At 43.3% G+C, this 20,968-nt stretch overlaps 1 protein-coding gene across 5 annotated transcripts in view; it reads left to right on the forward strand.

Annotated features, from left to right (window-relative positions):
• Window positions 1-1,004: 1,004 nt before the first annotated feature.
• Window positions 1,005-20,968, forward strand: part of SOX6 (SRY-box transcription factor 6) — a 340,141-nt gene continuing 320,177 nt past the window's right edge. For 2 of the 5 annotated variants that reach the window (XM_088533832.1, XM_088533835.1), the window contains exon 1: window positions 6,172-6,527. The gene's annotated coding sequence lies outside the window, so the exon portion shown is untranslated. Of the gene's footprint in view, window positions 1,292-4,859; window positions 5,299-6,171; window positions 6,528-11,544; window positions 11,564-20,968 lie in introns of those variants that run through there. The other 3 variants (XM_088533833.1, XM_088533831.1, XM_088533834.1) reach the window with 3 other exon arrangements.

Raw genomic sequence — 20,968 nt, forward strand, 5'->3', positions numbered from 1 at the left:
CCCTACGTCAGTGGAAGGTGCTTTAGTCTTTCCGGGCGCACACAGCCTCGCTGAATTAGAGCTTGTGTCATCTTAATAGCGCAGGGTCACCTGATTTTTTTCCCTTTTCTCTTTCCTCCCCCAGGAGAAGTTTACAAAGAATGTGATTGAAAGCGTAAAGCAGCAGATGCCGATGTTAAACTCCAGCCTGATTTGATAGACCGACCTGAGCCCCAGCCCTAAGCCGCCGCCCTCATTAACACCGGAGCATGCCCCTGGGAGCCGAGTTCCCCGCAGCGAATAAGCACCATAGAGAGGCAGCTTACCTGCGAGTCGGGCGGGCCGCCTCCGAGGTAGGAGAGGGAAAACGGCGGCTCTCCAGCCTCCCTCGGCCGGTGCGTCGCAGGGCGCTGTCGCCGCGTTGCCGCCGCCCGGGCTCCGCTCCCGAGCGTGCTTCCCCCCGCCCCCGCAGGCTTTCCCCTAAGCTGAGTCCAGCACAAATCCGGGAGTCACGGACAGCGTCTCTGTTCACTCCGGGCCGGTGCAAATCCCCTAGAGTTTCTCTCCGTCAGAGCGTGGAACAAAATTGCCAGTTACCATGAGTTTTTTGTAAGGCATTATTTGCAATCTAAGAGCAGGTAAGGCTACTGCTCGCTGCCAGCGATTCCTGCTGCACTTGCAGAGAGCGGCAGAAGCCAGGGAAGTGGGAGTGTGGTCTGCTCTTCATTAGGGAGGGGGGAACGGACCCTGGAGGTGATGCAGTGAAACACTTCGACTTGCTTGCATTGTGTTTATTACAGACCACGGGCGCTCTGCTCTCGTAACATTCACTTCAAGCATTCTCAACCCCCCCCCCCCCGCAATAAGTTCCGATCCTCCCCTTTAGTTTACACTGGGGTTGTCAAAGGATTTAAATAAATGAAACTTTATTTGACCGTGGAGTTTACAGACCCTGGGATCCCTGCGCTCTCTGGCCTTATTCTAATTCTATAGCGGTAATTACCCTTCGTTTCTTTAAGTGCAATAGATTTATTGCCTTAGAGACTATGCACAGTTTGATTGAATTATTCATTTTTTCTTTGGTGTAGACTGCATCTGGGGACTGATGTGACGTGTAGATTTTTTTTTTCAGGAACAAAGGGAATGTGGAAATGAAAGAGAGAGGGAGAGAGAGGCTGGCAGATGTGATGAGATGCGGTGAAGGTGTATCCAGCTTGGCACTCCCACTCCTCTCTTCTCCTCTCATTGCAGCCCTGGGTGACTCTCAGGCTAACACAAACAGCTTTTCTTCCGCAGCCTGCCCTCTGTCACTGTAAGTACAACAGCCTTCTCTTATCAGCATGCAAATTCCAGCCACTCACTACCTTAGCCTGGTGTTTGCACTTTAGATTTACAGAGGGGACCTTTAAAATGAACTTTCTGAGACAGGAAGGGGTTTTCATGTCAAACTTGCTCTTATTTTCTTTCTAAAAGTTTATGTTGCTTTTTTTTTTCTTTTCTTTTCTTTTTTTTTTTACGGGGGGGGGTGGAATGGGGGGATTGTTGTTGCTGCGGCTTTTGCTTCTCTATCAAGATGCTGCACAGTTTCAAATGAAATTAAAACTCCTTTTTTTCCGCCTTGGTACTGTTTCTGACGGGATAATACATTGTGTTAGCAGATGATGTTTTAGGGAATTCAGAGTTTTTGTTCTCAGTCAGACCTTTTGCTTTGGGTTTAATAAAATACAAACGTCCCCCTAAATTTTGAGGAAATCACCAGAGATCCTTGGACTTGATTGTGAAAGAGCATGCAGTAATGTGCTTTTATCTAGTCTAACAAAACTTTTATTTTTCAATCTTTTGATCAGGTTTTAACTTCTTTTCCTTTAGCTTTATCTCAAAACGCAGTTGATTATTTTACAAAAGTTTCTCTGAACACTTCCACCAAGCCTATAAAAAAGTTCTCACTGTCGGAGAGTGTCAACAGAGTTAATTTAAAAAGATGTCTATTAATTGTTCTGCGTTAATTGGGGAGAATAGCTGTGAATGTGTGAATGACTTGTAACGTGGCATTTCTTGCCCTTTGAATCAAAACTTTAGAGCCTGTTCTACCAACTCCGCAGGAGTTGTAGATTTGCTCATCTTGAAGATGCGGTGTGTGAAACTTAGCACGCAGGTTGCACTGCTTGTTGAACATGGCTTTACGTTAACGTATTTATGAAGAGAGCGCAAAATGCAGTGACAGCAGCGAACAGGTAAGTGCCCCAACGTGAAGGGAGAGCCCCTGGTTCCTTCCCCCTGCAAGGACCACAGCAGTTCAGCATCCCTCAGCGTCTGGCTGCGCTGCTTTCCACGCTGTCTTTAGCCTTTGTGAAGGAAAAGCAAGGGAAGCCCCTTAAAAGATAGGCATAAGCGAATGGTAACGCTAAAAGTAAAAACAGGTTTCTTGATTCTCGGCGCGTGTAGACCTATTTACGCGGCGGACGTTCGCTTATGCCAATAGAGAGGGACACAGGGCTGTCACTGAGCAGCGCGCACACGTTTGCACAGAGTGGGCACCGAGTTCCCCCTCTGCTCCCGCCGATAAGTTGCAGCTCGGTGACAGCGAGAGCTGCATCTGCAACTTAGCTGATAGCTGATCGCACCGGGGAAGCAACAAGCTACAGCGCGTTACTTGCAAGGGGACGCGGGCACCTCTTTGTGCCGGGCTCTGCGCGGGGTTTTCGGGAACGCAGAGATGCTCTCCCGATTTGCATCCAGGTGGGCGGTTATTTTTTTCTGGTGCCTTAATTATCTGTTGCCCCGTTTCTGCCTCGTACTTAGTAGGCTGTTCAAAGGAGGACGCTACATCTAAAGATTTTTTTTTCTATTTGTTTACTGAAAGGAGAAAAAAAAAACTTGCAGTAACAAATGGATGGTGTAGTAAACACGGGCAGGATGGTACATCCTTGTACTCTGTTTGCAGCTATTTTCTTACAGATTTTTGTGTGTGTGTGTTTGCCAAACTTATGCAAAAAGTCAAGGTGTTTCTTACAGCAGTTGAAAGTGTCACTGACTAACCACGGGAATTCTTATAATTAAAGATTTTAAAGGACATAGCAATATCTGGAAAGGAAGAGATTTCCTGCTGCTAATTCTAGCTAACTACAGCCAGGTGACTAGTTTGAATTTACTGAACGCAGGTGAATTCAAACTCAGTATTTACAATCTTAAAATTTGGGACAGGTAAATTGAATCTCTATGTATTTTATTAGAATTAAAAGAATCCATGAAAACTAGCTGTTATGTCATCAACCAGCGAATTTAATGATAAAGCTTTGACGGATACATTTGAAGTTCTGTTTCAAGGTGACCGTTCCACACCGAATGCTTGGATGCTGTTTATTTATTATTCATTTTTAGTGGAATTCTCGAAAATACTTTATAAAATAGTCCCGTTATTTCAGGAGGTACTGACTTAAAACTCATTTTCTTTGGGCTCGCTTGGAGCGAGGATGCCGCTTCGCTAGCGAGGCAGAGGCTCGCGGTCCACGGCTCTCGGTGCGCTGAGTTTTGCAACCTAATGAAGTAGCGCCGGGCGGGTCACGCCAGTCCCGTGGCCGCCCGTTGGTGCGAGGCTCCTCGCGCTCCTGCTGGGGAGAGCGGGAAGCGAAACCGGGCTTTCACCTTGTCGGGTTGGCCTCTATAAGTTATGAAGCTATTTAAAATTAAAAAGTTTCTCTGTTACTAACTGTTCCAGGCGCCTTCTGAAAAATGGGGAGAAAGTGCCAAAAATAGAGATGAATCAACAACTTCTCTCACTCTCTGAGTTTGCGGGCTCGCGGTTGGGTTGCTCTCCGCACTTCCATCTAACAGCAGCTTAGCCTAGGTGTGAAGGTTCGTGGCGCTGCCTGCCCACCTGAGGCGCGGGCCCGGCGCTTTGAAAGGGGCTCTGCGGTGCAGGAGCGAGACCTTCCTGAGTGGGCACTGTTCTTTGCCACTGGCGGGTTTTCTTTCCTTCTAGTTTTCCTTTCTTTCTCCCCGATTTCTTTTCACGTGAGCACTACCAGCGGAGCTCGAGTTCCTAACTGGGCATTAAAGTTGTGTGCACGTTGTGTAGCTGTTGTCTTTTGGAGGAGAGCGACAGGAGCCCGACAGACGCAGCCCAGGCGCCGCTGCTGCGCCCCCAGCCTCAGCCCCGAGCGCCCCTCTCCCCCGCACCCCCCCCCCCCCCCCGCTTGCTCCCGCCTCTCCCGCTTCCTCCCCCGAGCCGGGATAGCCTGCGGGTTTGTGCTTCACGTTTCAGCCGCTCGTGCCCCGGCGGGGCTGTGGGAGCGCGCTCCTTGGAGCCCCGTTCATCAGCTGTCAGGGAGCTTTGCTGATCGCTTGTGCGCGCTGCTCGGCCGCTCCTGCGGTCTGTGTGTCCGTCTGTCCGTCCACCTCACTTTTCCCTCCCCTCTGGCCCTTCTCGGCTCCGTGCTCAGCCCGCGCCGGTACCGCCTGTAATCCGAGCCTGCCCCGCTCCGGGACCCCCCGCCCGCTCCCCCTCCTCCTTTTCCGGCCCCGCCGCCGCCGCCCTCCTCCTCCTCCCCGCCCCCCCCCCCCCCCCCCCCCCCCCCCCCCCAGTGACTTCCTAGTACCTTTCCTCACCACTGCGGGCAATCAGTGGTCATTAGAGCAGAGAGGGTTAGGGTTTCATTTGTCTAATAGCACTGTGAGTGCTGATAGCTTCTCGGGGATGCGGCTGGCAGCCCGGGGTGATTTCACTTTCTGTTTTGTGCTCACTTTCTCCGCAGTTGTTGCTTTCCCCGCTCGCTCGCTCGCTCTCAGCGTCCCTCTCTCTCTCTCTCTCTCGCTCCTTCCCTCTCTCTCTCTCTCTCTCTCTGTTGTCTCATCTTGCCTGTGCTGTCTGGGCGGGGGAGCCCTGCCTCCTTTTGCCTTCCTCAGATCAATGCCCTGGCCACTCACTTTCTGATGTTGCACGACGGGAAATGCTTTGAATACTTACGACATGGCCGCTCACATTGATTGCCAAGATTGACAGCAGTAACCATCGCCTTCACTTGTTTCAGGAGGAAAAAAAAATAATAATGAACCTGATTGTAACCAAATCTCCAGGCAACCCATCCGCAAACTTCTAACGATCGGGATCCTGCACATCCATGGCCTGGAGAAACACCAGCAGACTTTAGCTCATTTTATTTTATTTTACCGAATTATTACCCATTTATTCCTCTTCCTCTCTCCCCCTTCACCTCTTTTTTTTGTTTGTTTTGTTTTGTTTAATGAAAATTACCGAAGCGCGTTGCAAAAAAAAAGGCGGCTCTCCCATTGCTTTGTGGCACGCTGGATCCCGAGGAGGTAACCAGGAAAGCGAGCCCTGTTGTGTCGTGTACCTGTTGTTTGCCGTGGTGTGTAGTGCTGCGCGGCTCGGGGCGGCGGAGAGGGAGCGGGTTTCGCCGGGTTCGTGTCGCTTCGCAGGAGAGAACCGGTCCCCCCTGCGCTGGCTTTAATGGGTCGTTGGTTGCAATTGAGGGAAGCAGAGCGGCTGGAGATAGATGTTGTTTAGCTTTTAACAGTGCTGCCCCCCTTATCCTCACCCCCACCCCTCCCCCTGCACGAGTATTTACTTTTAGACCACGAGGGTTTTTAGGGAAAAGTAGTTACAGTCTCATCCCCGCGTGAGTTTCCGCGGCTGTTTGGATCCTGAGCTTTCCGAGGCATTAAGGGACCTCAGTACCTTGAAATCACAACACTTTCTCATCCTGCGCGAGTAGAGTTTATTTTAAAATGTAGTGACAGATCAGCACTGTATTTTAAGATCACCCACGGCAGGCGAACACATGGTGCTAGGAAGATATTGTACGCAAGAAACTAACACGAGTTGGGGGGGCGGGGGGGGGGGGTAGAAAGAGAGCGAGAGAGAGAGAGGAAAAATAAAATCCGAAATAAATCTTTGGGAGCAGAAAGCTGCTGTCATTACTGCGGAGTGTTGGCGTGGGTTTCTCCTCACGGCTGCCCCAAAGGCACAGAAGGGAGCGAGGCGCGGGCAATGTAGTAGTGCTGTTAAGTTCTGCGCTAAGTCGAGGTGGGTAACTGCTCTGAAGTTCGCCACGAATAAGTGCTATCCCCGGAGCTTGCAATAATACAAAGATATCGGAGCTGTAGGTGGTAATGTTGTTTTGGCCACAACGGGGCACTATCCTGAGGATCTGGAGTTCCTGTGGCGGCGCCTTATCTCTGCAAGCAGGGGGTTTGGATAAAGTTATACCGAAAAACTTTAAAATTGATATCACGCCCTAATTTGTGCTACAGCAGGAGGAGGGAGAAGGCAGCCCATCATCGGGTTGCTCTGCTTACTCCCGGCGCGGGGGGATCTGGGCCGCTTTGTGGCAACGCTCGACTTGGGATTTCTTGCTGCCTTAGCTCTTTGCGGAGGTCATGCAAATCGACCTTAAAAGAATGCATAAGCCATAAATTAAAATAAACCCTTAGCCAGAGGCTGATCCATAAGTAGACAATACCTAACCTGGACAAAACGGCTTCCTTTGCGAGCTGAAAAAAAGAATAGTGCCTAAACTAAATGCAAAGTAAGTTTTTCAGGATATATTTCACTACTTCTTCTTATTGTTATTATTTAAATACAGTAGTGGCAGTGCAACAACATATAGCAGCTGTTTGTAGCCAGTGCTGTAGAATCCGAGCAAGACAAGGTGTGTCTGCTGGAGAGCTTGCTCTTTTCCTAGCTTTCCCTGCCTTCCAAGCTGTTTGCTTTTTAATTAGGCATAAGGAGCCTCTTTAACTGCATAAGCAATTTAATGTTTTATCTCGACTAAGGCTGAAGAGTTTATGAACAAATCTGTGTTGCCTGCAGTGTCACATGCGCGCACCCAAGCTGTGTGTCTATGGCAGTCTCAGGGCTTGTCTCTGTGTGTGTTTTCCCGCAGTTTTGGACAATTGCTCCATTCACGCTCCTGCGAGGAGCCGCCCGCGGGAGCTGGTGCCTGCGCGCCGCGCTCGCGTGCGCGTGTACCGCGTGTGCGCGGCTCTGCGGGACGCGGGCGGGCGCGGGGGCCGCCAGGTACCTTCCCGCGGGTGTTCGCAGCGTAGCGGCAGGGAGCCGCTGCCGCGCCGAGGGGCCGCCTCACTGCTGCGCAGCGCGGGGGGCTTCCGCGCCTCGCGGCGGGAGCGGGGCCTGCAGGTCAGGCGCGGGCAGCGCTGCTCGCGCCGCTGCGGAGCGTGTCGCGGCTCCCGGAGGGCCGGGCGGGCGGCAGCGCTGTTGTGTCTGCGGGCCGGGGGCTGCCTGCGGCCGTCAGATTAGCCCCGTCCCAGGGGTGTTCCCCCAAAACGCAGACGGCCAAACTTTGAGCGATAAACTCGTGCGTCTTCTCCTGCTGCGTGCAGATAAGGTGTGTGTTTATTGGAGTAATTTAAATAGCTCTGGGCACATGCCCGGCGCCTTGTCCTTAACGTTGTCTTTTGCCCTCGTTTTAGCGTTTTTAGCATTGCCGTCTTCGCTGCTGATCGTAAGGACGGGAGAGGAGTGTTAGCCAGTCCTCAAGGAGGATTTCGAGTCCAAAAATTAACGAATTTCCCTTTCCGTATTCGTGTAATGGAGTAATTTTGAAACCTGTTTTGAGACTTCGACTTGACTTGACTTGTTTTATTGACGTGCTTGTGCCCACTCATTTAATTAAGCCATTATACCATAAAGTAAATAGTAAGAATGAATGTGAGATATGTGTGTGCAGCCTGCCATTAGATACAAATACTTCCATAGAAAAGACGCTTAAAAAACAAACTTTTTCAGCACGTCTTGAGTCCTTGGTCAGATTTTACAGCAGCTTTTCTTTTGAGCCCTGACATTTCGTGCATTTCTGGGCTTGCGATGTGACATGCTCGCTGTTCTCGGAGCATAAACAGCAAGCGTACCTAGCAGCTCATTCTAGTAAAAATAAAAAATCACCTATTAATAGTGAGCGCGTTTAAGAGAAAATAATGAGGTCATTTGGAGTATGTTACAGTTTGAAGTAGCTCGACACCTGGCAGAAACTGCATACGCGTTTTCTTGAGACCCTGCACTATCCATAACTTTTTCTTATAATACATTCTTGTGTTAACTGAGAAAGGCTGTTTGTAAAACAATCCCCTGGCCACTTCTAGAGTTGGGTGAAGCTGATCCTGTAATGGCATTTTGTTTTGAACAGTTGCTGTAGTTGAAGTTCCCTCATAAGGTAAGGTGGCACTGGGTCTGAAAGGAGGTCCAAATGCCACATTTATAATTAGACTGCCAATTCAGCACATTGTATCTATTGCTATACAGGGATATACTGCTGTGTCTGGTCTCTCAATAGACTGTATTCAGAATTAGCCAATTCAACTGCTTAAACTTTGGAGTCAAATTTAGAATAGGCAATGAGAGAAGGAAAGGAGGAAAACAATAATGCTTTCTTTTTTCCTCAGCTAGCTATTAAAAGCCAAAGAATATACGGAAACCAAAGCAGGCTCTGCACTTGGAATCAGTGCTCGCAGCGCAGCTTGGCCGGCGGCTGCGAAGCCCTTTGGAAGCGCGCTCTCGGGGTGGGGGGGGGGTGCGGGGGGGCGCGGGGCTCCCGGGCGCGCGGGGGCCGGGGCGGCTCGAGCGCCTCTGCCGCGGGCAGCGGCCCCCGGGGACGCGGAGCCCCGCGCTGCGGCCCCGGCTCCTGGCACGCCGGTTCCGCCGCCTCCTCCCCCAGGACTTGAGTTCATTGGGGGCTGAGAGGGGCAGAGGCCCGTTGCTCAGAAAGCTTCCTCTTCTGGGGAAGGCATTATTTCCTCCCTCCTCCTCGCAGCTCTGCTTTAGCGCGATGTCGCTGACTGTTTTGAAGCTCGCTTAGTTCCCTTCGCTCATAGTTGTAGGGCACGAACTCGGGCCCGTGCGTGTAATGCACAGTCTAAAGGCAGTGAGACAGATGACTGTCTCCCCAGCACCTCACTGTGCTGAACTTGCCTAACTCTTTGCTATGTTTTTTGGTTTGTTTTTCTGTTTATACATTGGTGCAAACAAGGCAAATAGTGGAACTGATCCATTTCTTTCATTAGGCCCTTAGTGTTTGACTTGTACAAAGTACTAGCTACTGTCCAAAGCTAGCTGTCTTTGCCTGTCAATTTGATTTTCTTCACAAGTGTGGTCTGCCATTCCCTGTTCCCTGGCGAGTGCTTTTTAATATATAGCCAAAAATTGTTAGTGTTCAATTCCAGCTGAACTTCCTTTGCTCAATGGGGGAAAAATCCCTTTGGACTTTTTTTTTTTTTTTTTTTTTTTTTTAATATTTGATCATATTTTTAGTTGAAAGTGTACATATTAGCCGGCAGCTCTTTCAGGCCTTGAAATATCTTCTGGTAATGAAGGCCAGACCTTTGCATAATGATAGCAGAAGCAACTATTTTGTTTTTAGTGGGCATTAGAAGGTTTCTTTAGGCTTGACCTTATATCTGTTAAACATTGTAATCATCTTGGGAGATACCACTTCAGGAAGCATATCCATTAATCTTTTCCACTTGGTTTGATTTCACCCTCAGAGTGTATGGATCTCTCTTAAAAGGCTTCTATCAATTTATTTATTTATTTCACAGCACAAAAATCACTTAGGAAAGGGAAGTAGCAATACACTTTTCTTTTCACCCCATACAGTGGAGTGATGTATATTTCTCTTTCCATAGTGTGACTTGAAAGATCAACGGGCTTGTTTGGCAGAGGTTCTGCGTAATGACTAATGCTTTAGAAGTTATGTAAATAAGGGTGCTTGTGTATGTGTGTATGTGTTATGTCAATAAGCGTGATAGAACGACGTATTTTAAAAACATTTCTGTTAAAATAGTAAGTCAAGGAAACAGAGCTTTGAAATATTTCTAAATGATGTCAGAACCTGTGAGAAAAGCCCTACTTTATGATCTACTCAGTAGTTCATGTGCTGCTTGTTCGTTAAGCAGCAACAAAATACAAAGGTTTGCCTTAGTAAGTTAATTTCTGTTTGTCTCTTTCAGTGTCTTTTTGTTTGCATGCATGTTTACCTGCAGTTTTCTATTTTTTTTCTTTAGGTAGAATAGTAAGAATGGGACCATTATGGGACATGTAATTGAAACGTAGCAACTGACTTCCCTTTTATTTCATATAAGCTATTCAGAATTTCTTAGGCATGTAAAATTCTTTCAGAGTATTTATTGATATATCATTGCGAGCCATGACATAGTATTTTAAAAACAACAGAAACGGTAAAATCGTGTCATTAGTAGAGCTGTATACTCGGTCAGTGTAGTGCCTATGTTGAAAATATGACTGTATCTTTTTAGTTTTGCATAGAAGGGAGAGATCTGACAGACGTATTTGCTGGAAAGTGAGCGAATTCTACAGTGATAAAACTGGATAATTACATGTTCCCAAAACCTTTTCAGCACAGAAGTAGGTGTTCTTTTAAAACACTATTCTGTGGCAACAACAAATATTTGTGACATCATTGTAAGAGGTTTCCTGCCAATTTTTAGTTTACTCTCCTTCAAAAAGTCTAAAATTCTTTGGCACTGGTGAAACTGCTACACATACCCATCGTGTATTCAAGTATTCAGTGAAGTTTTAAATAATTCTCTTTCAATTAGTAGAACAGGAACCTGAAAAATGGATTTTCTCTTAAAGAAACAAGAATCAGTACATAGATATTTCTCTCTTCCTCTTGTATATTTTAAAGACCTCATATCGGTTTTATGTTTATATGTTTACTGTTTTGTCCTGTTAAATTAAGAAGAAAGAAAACAGTAGTTTAAGTTTGAAAATTGTTGCTTGGGATTAGTTTACTCAAATGTGTTGCGAGTCTTGCAAATTGGAAAGAATAATATAAAATTAGGTGTACTGGTAAACTAGGTTAATGAGAATCGTTCATTTATAGCGGCGAATACATATCTATCAATCAATTTTTTTTTTTTTTTAATGTCAGAAGAAACATTCCAGCAAGCTAATGTGTTTAAGGGAATCATATCAGGCACAGATAGGTACTGGAAGGGATAGAAAACAGATAACCTGCAATAAAATGATTTACAGATGGGTCATTATCTTCTATAGAGAGGTTACAAAGATCATATCCTTTATAAAAACAGAATGTAATTCTACAGATCTAGGGGAATTATCTAAATGCATCTGAATATATAGTATTTTCTGAGTGACTGGTAGAATTTATCAAAGTGAAATTTGTTAGCCTTCTTATCAACAGCGTGTTATTTTAAGATATAGAAAATGACTCTCTTGTGTTTTAAATATTCTTTATTTTACCCAGTTGATGAAGTGAAGCCTGGGAAACATTTTGCCTCTTATACTATGAAATTTTAAGCTCAACTACTTAAATAATATGTATAAAAATGTTATCTGCATATTTTTAAAAAATGTGTAAAGTTTGATGTTAGGGAGCTATTGAATTTCATAACCTGTTTCCTATAGTGAGTGTCTAAAATGGATCTTTTCTATCGGTGGTAAGACAGGATGTCATTTAAATATTTTCTCTTTCTTCTTCAGCTCGACAGAAAGGTACACAGGCAATTGTTCCTCCAGTCTCTCGTAGACTGACATGAGGCAACAGGAAACTCTAAAACCTCAGAGGTGCAATATTGATTTGATTCCTAACTGCAAATCCTTCATATCATTGCTCAAAATATCTAACTTTACACCAATATTAGCCATTCTTTTTATAGTGACACCATGCTTAGTAAAAAACTTCTAAGCACTGAGGTCAGGTGTTGAGATTGGATTCTAGTTTATTTTTTATGAATCAGATAAAGATTTCTGTGCATGAGACCGTATGTGAAGATGAGAGAACAAGAACATTTCCATATCAAAGGCAATATATCTGAGGCTGCATAGTAATTAAAATGCAGTGGTTTGGACTCTGTGCACTAGCACTTAAGCAGAGCGTTGTTGGGACCTTGTGCAGCATGCAGGCGGTTGTCTCTTGCCTACTTCTAGAAATATAATTTTGTACAAACATTTATGCCAGTCCACACTTTTCTGTGGATAATTTGTATTTCATCCAAACCATTCAAAGTAGAAGTTATTTTTTGAGCAACCCCCTCATTATGGCTTTTGTGCATCAACTATTTTTATTCTGGTTGTTTGTATTTCCTCTTACCAGAATGATGGCTTGTTTATAGTCATATTTTTTGTGTGCTTCTCTAAGACCCCTTATACATACCACTGAGATTTTACTACTTGTTCAGAATGTCTTTTATTACAAGAAAGGTACAGATATATTTTTAAGTGCGTGAAAGATGGTGCAATTTCTTACGCACCATGCTTTATGGCAAATAATGCTTGTACTGAAACCCAATGTTTTTAATGGTACAATATGTATTTATTGATTATGACTAATTGTTACGTAACACAAAGAGAATATACATTGCTTCCAAGATTTTCCTTATGTGGGAAAATCAATATAAATTGTGCCACATCTGCTCCATATCTGGATACTGTATTCTGGAATAAATATGACTTTAATTCCAGAGTAGATTGTCCTCGTAAGTAGCTGTTCCGGAAGGGCTGCTGTCAAATTGTTTACTTCATAAACTCTGTTGGTCAGTGTCCCAGTGTGGAGGAGGCTGTGAGCACTGCAAATGCCCTCATTACTCATACACGCTAGTTCTGAGAGGCTCTGTCCATTAATGCTGCAGAACTATTGAGGTGAAGCTTTAGGGAAGACTTCGTATTGAAATTCAGTGTTACGGTAGTCTTAGAAACCTCACTCCATTTTTTTGTGAATTACAGATTATAATTGTTTTATGAGTATGTGAGCACTTTGAGCTGTAATGTCACACTTCTAGAGGATGGTCTGTATGCTTCTTACATCTGTATTATTGTTGTGGATGAGCTTGTTAAACAGTTCCTCACCATTTGTGGTTTGTAAAAACCCATGGTATTTTTGTACAAGTAGGGGGGTTAACCTCAATGTCGTGGCCTAATTCCAGCTAAGATAGGATGTAGTTGCCCATCTACATTCCTCTTACAGTTTTAACTGGCTCAGTTAATCCTCATTTCCTCTCCTAAATGTAGTCATGTCCTAAGGACACTTGCTGCATTTTATCTCAGAAGTACCAAATACAGCTATTGAAATAATATGTGGAATAAATAATGAATCTCACTTTCAGAGCTTTCCAGGTAAGAGATGTTTCATACACCTGACCGACTTAGTATTGGAGTGAACATTTTGAAGGATTTTATTATTAGATATTTGAATTTTGAGCTATTTGAGAGGAACATTTTCGATACAAGAGGACAAATCCTCACCTGGCATAAGCCTCATTTATTTAAGTGGTAGAGTGCCATTTTACTGTTGCTGCAAATGTGCTGTTCAGGATACAATGCGGTTCCCGCTGCATCCAGTGGAAAAGTCTTTTTGTGACTGTGCTGGGAGTTGCGTTGCTGGTGAAGGCCTTGCTCACCTTGAATTCAATGTAGAAAACAACTTGCTTTGGCTTCACTTAGGTCAGAAGTGAGCTTCATCTACACTAAGTTGTTTATGGCTTTAGGAGGAAATTAACTGGACTTCATCTAATGTGAACTCTATAGCAGAGCATCTATCTCCCCACACTCTCTCTCTGGTCTGAGAGTGATGATCTTTCTACTGAGCCTTTCATGTCATCAATCCATTCCTAAGGGACTCATGTAGGCCACTGCAGTAAGAACATACTTCATTTAACTTTATTAACAAATTTTTATGTTCATAAAGGGAAATGTTTCAATTGATTTTTAGTAAACTCACATTCTGCTATAGATGCCAGATAAATTGTAGGAGAACCCTTCCATACTTTGGCAGAGTTGGGTGTTTTGAATTCAACTATGTATTTGTACAGAAGTAGAATTTTGATTAATGTTGGTATGTTCATTCAGCTGTAAAATGGGATCTTTGGTTTCCAATGGAAAATATATCTACAATTTGTAATTTGATATAGAAATATTTGATCAAAAATAATGTGTCAACTGTATGTCCTAAAAATCTGTCATTTTTGGTTTTTTAATTTTATTTTTATCTCTCTCTCTCTCTCTCTCTCTCTCTCTCTCCCTCTCTCTCTCCGTCCATCCTTACTGGAGGAAGCATGTGTTTGTGTTTCAGATAGAGAGGCTTGGAAGACGCCAAGTCACTGCTTTCTTTTCATCACTTTGTATCTACATGCTTGCATACGTAAGTGCATATGCACTTTTGCAGGGTACCAGTGTGAGAAAGACAGTGGAAAAGTGTAGAGGAGAGGATTCTAATGTCATTTTCTGTTATAGGAACAAAGAGCAAATTTGTAGTAGCTTTAAGTATGGTGTTATCAGGGTAATCGCTAGTTACTGCAGTGCCTGGTAGTCTTCTATAGGTTCTAGTTGCAATTATGCTATGTGTTCTTTTCACCGTAGGTCTATGGTGGAAGTTATTGCACCGAAGGCATTTCTCTTTTAAAGTAACAATGACATCCTTTCATTTATTTAGATATGATCAGCTATTCATCTTGATTTCATAGGCTTAACAGGTGGTTAACTGGGGTTGAGAAGGGATAAGCAGTATGAAGGTTATTAGTATATTTAGAAAGATGTAATGAGATGAAAAAAGTGTGAAACAGCGAGGAGAGTTCAAGGAAGAAAGGTTGCTATACCAAATAATGTCTTGGAAGGAGAAGTAAGAGAAAATGTGACTTATTATCAGTTCTGTGTTGCAGTAGTACAACAGATCATTGGTATTCTTAATAGTGTCATTTTTGTACTTTGGTTACTGTTAGAGTATCCCAAGTTACAAATTCCCATGTTAGAATTTCCTCTTCCTCTGGAAACTCCTTTTATTATTTCAGTATTCACTGCCACTAAACAATAGCGGTTCCATCTGTAATGTTTATTGTAAGGATGTAACAAGAACTGTATGCAGTGATGCTTGTGAAAATGCACTGCTGTGCGTTTGGTGAAGCGGGTGGGTGTGCCTGCTAGCAGTTGCTTTGAAAACACCATCGCATAAGTGTGCGATAGGAACAGCATTGAATTACAGACCCCAAGTCAAGAGGATGCCCTAAAGTGAAAGGCTTTGAATCCTCTGAGCCTTGTGTGTCGTCTTTCCGGGAGAGAGAAAAAAATAGATAGGTGAGTGAAGGCAGCTGAAACACCCGAGAACTAATTCCTGAGAGTTAGCTGGACTTTCAGTTTGTGAAGTCTCCTCTTGGACAGGCTGAATTTGGGTTTTGGTGATTTGGAGTACATTACAGAACATGACCAAAAGCAGAGGGAGCAGGAGGGAATTTACACGTCTGTACACTTTAAGTTTACACTTCTGTAAGAGATCACACTCACTCACAATTCAGCTAAGAAAAGTGTGAACTTGAAGGCATAAATGGTTGTTGAACCAACTTCTGTTTTTTTTTTTTTTTTTTTTTTTTTTGTAAAAGTCATGCAGAAATGACTAGGGTAACAAATTAAGCAGCAAGAGACAAATCCAGGCCCAACTTATATTTGCTCATTGCATTCCTGTTGTGGAAAACTTTCGATTTCAGTAATTCAGTGTGGGATGATTAGATAAAGAAGGTGAATGCTTGCTTCCGCTCATGCTGTCCAAGTGTGGCTCCCACATGATGCTTCCTGTCTTTCACATATTGTCTCTTCAGTATCAATAGCAACTAGATGCAAATCAGCCCAGCATCTGCTAGCTTGTTTTCAGCTGACCGGGCTAAATGGCAGATATGGAATTTGTCGCCAGGGGGCTGTGACCTCATCACATACAAATGGCATTCCCACAAGTAGGTAATGAAGCACCCCTATTGAGTGGAGCTCAAGTCCAAATCCTCAGCAGAGTTATTACATATTCAATTTAAACAGGTCTCCCTAACTTTAAAGTTGTCCCTTGGTATTTTTTTTTTCTTTAATCCACGCCCTGTTGTAGCTGGAGCCAGCAGCTGTCGCTGGTCTTTGCTGAGTCCACACTGTGCTGAACTGGGACTTCTGGAAGGTCTGTGGGAGAAGAGAAGGGAAGAGCAAAACTGAAGAAGAGGAAGGAAAGGGATACGAAAGGACAAAGATGGGAGGGAAGAGTGAATGGGATGAACTGAAGAGTGACTGTAATGTTCTTATTGCGATCAAATATGCATAGGGAACTTCTGCAATCAAATAATAACTGATCATAGCTTGATATATTTACATTTTTAGAAATTCTACATATAGCTCTTATTATGTTGACTTTCTAATTAGCATGGATATATTAAAATTTTGTGTTTTACTGATCCTTCTAACAATTGACAGGTAACAAATGTTATTGAAAGACTAAGCAGATTCTGAATTATTTGTATAAATTAACAAGTCAAATACATAGGAATATAGGATAAGAAAGAAAACGATGATATGTGGAGCCAGATCTATTAGTGGATATAGCCTTTCAAGTCATATTTAATGACTTTATTCTCCTGCTTCATCCCTTCTGGTTTCCACGAAACTGAGAACAAGATACCAAAAATCATCATTCCTATCGCCCACAATCAAGTGGGATATTAACTGGGCCTAGAGTGGGACTAATGACTGAACAGATGCTGATATGTAAAACAGGAAAATATTTTTCATATTTTCTCAGCTTTGCAGTAGGTTGTGCAGCACTTTCTATCTATAACATGCTTTCAGTGAGTGGTTTTTTGTGTGTGGGTTTTTTTTTTTTGACTTCCCATGATAGACAGTTATTTTAGAAGAACTAAATCACGGCCTGCAGTCTTCCAGTTTTGCATATTGGGTGGGACTGGAGCTGCTGTCCCATGTGTAGTAAAAGGTTTGGGCTGGCCTGCGTGATGTGTTGTGGAGGTAATAAATAGGAACCAGTCTATAACTACAATAAATACGAAGCTTCATCTTGAGAAGCATTGAACTACTGCACTTCCAGAGAAGGACTCACAGATCTTCCATACCTCTGCAAAGAGTGCCTAGGTTTAGTAGGATCATCTACTGCCATGGTCTGATTGGAATTCTTGGGCATATAAAAATATGCATCACAGATGTATGTCAACTCTTTTACTTGGTGAATGCTGTAGTCCAAGCTTCCAAAGAGTAATGTTCTCTCCAGCTGAAGCTGCCAGATCATGTCAATCTTGATTGTCTGATGATTTCAGGGTCGCTCCATTACTGGCTGCATGTGTTTTTTAATTCATTTCTGTGTCCCAGTGTAGTATAGTTGCCCAAATGAAATGTGGCAACCAGTACATAAAAGACAAACCTTTCACAATTTGTTTCCAACCTTGTTTCAGGCATGGTAGTACATGGGGTTCTTTCCATCCTCTTCTGGTTTTTGTGTGAAAATTCTCATTTGGTTAGTGTCTCAGTATCTTTACTAAGCTTTTTAAAAAATCAGATTATCATAAAATGCCTTTATTTGTGTTTAAAAATATTTGACATACCATATTTTTGCAACAAATAAAATTCTGAAATTAGAAAGAAAAGAAGGATGAAAGAAAAAACAAAATCCCTTTTGCACATAAAGGCTGCTTTAACATTAGTTCTTATTTCTGTGAAGTAACAATTTTTATTTGCATCTTGCTCTTGTGCTCTCTCTTGTCTGAAAGCACATCAGGTGACAAGGGCATTTTTCCTAGGCCACACTCGGGCCTCAGTCCCCTCCTGGTGAACGGCAGAGCTCTGGCAAACTCAGCTGCTGGCTGGAAAATTCCTGTTTGCCAGAAGTCAGTGACGTCCATGGGCTCCAGTGCAAGAGCTGTAACAAATAGGATCAAAGGTGTGCAGAGCAGTTTGACTGTTACCACAGTTGTTGTATTAAAATACATATCAGTGATAAACTGGGTAATTGGGGTTGATTCACAATAATTCATTCTTAGTGGTGGAAGGAAGGGTAGTCTGAGCTTGTAATCTCTGAACGGTACAAGTCCTCAGAATGAAAATCAGCATTATTGACTTAGGCAGGTAGAATATTCATTTGCTGAAACTCTTTTAAGTCCAGCTGATACCAATCAGGATTTAGTCCTGCAAGATACCAAGTGCCCTGGTCCTGGCTTAAGAGGCTGTGTAAACGCATGCTGAGCTTTAAACCCTGAGAATAATCTTAGTGGGAATGAGACTATGTGTGTGCTTAAAATTCAGCATGTAGTTAAGTACTTCGCTGGATTGGAGCCAACATGCTTAGCGCTTTTGGGGACTGAGTCCTTATTCAGTAGTGATGTTATTTATAACTTTTTTTTTTGGTTTATGCATTTCTTCACTGATGTGTTTTTTGTTTGATGGTCAGCCTTCAACATGGTCAGGGTTAAAAACTTTTGGGGCTTGTTGTGTCTACAAAACATCTTTGGAGGGAATAACTCATTTTTCATAATTACTGATGTTAGATAAGTATGTCCTTTATAATCAACTTGTGTTTAGTATGGAAACACTAAGATTTTTGATTGATACTCTAATGTTTGACCCAGAGTTTATTTCTGCCTTTGTTTTAGAACTGTGTTATTTATCTGCAGAAATTAACTGCCCAGATATATTTAGTATATCAAATTCTAAAGATAAATTAGTTTTAGGTTTTTCGGATGACTTTTTGTGTTTCCAAGTTCTCTTTGCTTTCTCCCCAGCTTTTTTTCTCATTTCAGAGGAGTATTCTTCGGCCAGTAATTAGCCATGGGCTTTCTCTGAGTTGTGGTCTCTGGACAGTTCAGTCAGATATGTGGTCTCCTCTCAACATATCTTGGCCATGTGGAGTAATGGTGCTGATTTGTTTTCCTCCTCTCATATGTCTTACAACACAGGATCACCCTGCTCCTTCCTTAATGTTGCTAGTCATAAAAGCCAGAGAAAACTCAAGACAGCTGAAGACATCCTGGGCAAGAGTAATGGATGCATTTTTTCCTGAACAGGAGCAAATTTTGGTCTTGTCTGATCAGTGAGGAAAGAGCATTTGGTCGTCTCAGGACTTTTCTGTGTTCCCACACAGGTGGAATATGGGTACTCTTGAGCGCTGTCCTAAATCTTGACTGTCTGTCTTTTTCAGCACCATCTTTCAAAGAGCTGAGGTAGGGCATATGTAGCTTAGACTGGAGTGCAGCCGGGCAAGTTGTTGCAGGTCTAGCTGGAGGGACAGAGGAAATCATTCACTTAGTTCTTCTTTCATGCCTCTCAGCTGAGGTGCAGAGCACGGCTGCGCAAGTTGCCTGTTAGTATCACTGCAGCAAGGGGAGCATAACCTGCAGCTGGACCGGTGCCGTGTGTGAGGGGAGGGAGGGAGAGTCCAACCGAGAGCAGGGGGCAGGAACGCTGGAATCTTTTCAATGGGCTCTGGGCAAATTCCTGAGGGGTGGAACAACCTATTGCCTTGTGTAGCTCTGGCAGCCAGGGGTGCTAGTGTGGGTGCCACCGACCTGGGAGATGTGAGAACTCGGCATTAACCTTTGTTTTGTCATTGCCACGCACTGTGTTTGCCAACCAACACATTACTTCACTGACAGTGCCCTCCTTTCCCCTCCTGTCTGATCTATTTAGACTCTAAGGTAAAGACTCTTTCTAACTGAGTGTTTGCACTGTGGATATCAGTTCTCAGTGTGTTCTAGGAATAAATAATAGTTGCAAATACAAGAGCAGATAGTTTTTTTTATGCTGTTGTGGGGATGTGTGCTCTGAATCCCAAAGAAGAATCTCATTTCTAATTCAGTGTCGATAAGATTCTACACAATTTCAAGCATTACAGATTATTTTTGCCAATTGTCAGAGATTCATTGAGAGAGGATGGTGAAGCATGGGAACTTTTAAAAAACACTTATCACTTCATGTCTCTTAGATGGTCCAAAAATGCTTTTGAGAAATTAGTATGGTAAACATGTTCACAGTTGTATGTTTACTAGCAAAATACATCAGGCTGTGCCACTGATTTTTAATTTTTTAATCAGAGTTCAGCTTTCTCTTAATGACAAGTGGACTTCTTTTGTATTTTTACTATTATTCTAAAGGTTTATTCAGCTTGACAGTTGTAGGATTAAGCTTTGCAAACAAAAGGATAATATATCCTATGTTTACAAGTTAGCCAGAGGCCAGGTTTTATAAACTTTGAAGCTACAGCTATTGCTCATTTATAAAAAGGACTAGTCAGCTTTCCAAGACACAAAATAAATCCAGCAATGGAGCTGATTTCCTTAGGAGTTTGCTGCTCTCATTTATAATAATATATTTTGACCTAAAGCAATGTTACATGGGAAACTTAAAAACGTTTTAAAAGAGGTCAAAAATGGAGCTCAAAACACAGGCATATGGGGCCTGATTCTGACAGTATCATATATCTCCTGGGAGAAGCCTTAGTTCCCCTGTAAGGAGCACTTTGCAAAGGACATTGGGTCCCTTTCAGAATAGCAGTCGCATAGGATCTTAGAATCTGCTCTTACAGTGCATCCAAACAGATACAGCGGCTTTCGTTAGGAAACATCTGATAATAAGGTCACAGCTGGGCCCATAGTCATCCATGGTAGTAACTGAGAAAAGTATCAGTGTTTTCTATTGAAAACCATGTAGTCAAGTTATTAAGCTTAAAATTTAAACTCAGAAGAGATGAAAAGTTGATATCAAGACAAATGATGAATTCTGAAAAGGGGTTTTGAATGCATTGGGCAACTCCAGCATCTTTAAAAACATAAAACTTCAGGAAATTCCACCTAACCACAGATTCATGGTAGTGAAGGAATAACTTGTATTTCCCTCAGAATGTTCATATTTACAGCAGATGAAGATAACAGATAAAGTATGGCTGTAGTGTTGGACATTTCTGTTTATTTTTAAGTAACGATGGTGTATTGAAATGATGAGATAGGATTTGCCAGTGACTGTGGTGCACAGGGCTGTAGCACTGAGGAGGTGCTGCCCTGTTAGTTCTCAATCTTGTCACTTCTGGGGAACAGCAGTGAAACTGTTTGTTCCTGACAGCAGACAGCCCCACTGCAGGGCCCTGGTTTCATGTTACATTAAGTATTAGTGCTGTTCTTTCAGGAGCTATTATGCTGTGACATCAAAGATTTTCTGACAGGGCAGTTGTAGGTT

The sequence above is a fragment of the Tinamus guttatus genome, unplaced genomic scaffold, assembly GCF_059628265.1.
Source record: "Tinamus guttatus ecotype Peru unplaced genomic scaffold, ASM5962826v1 Tinamus_guttatus_pri_ptg000524l, whole genome shotgun sequence".
Lineage (NCBI taxonomy): Eukaryota > Metazoa > Chordata > Aves > Tinamiformes > Tinamidae > Tinamus > Tinamus guttatus.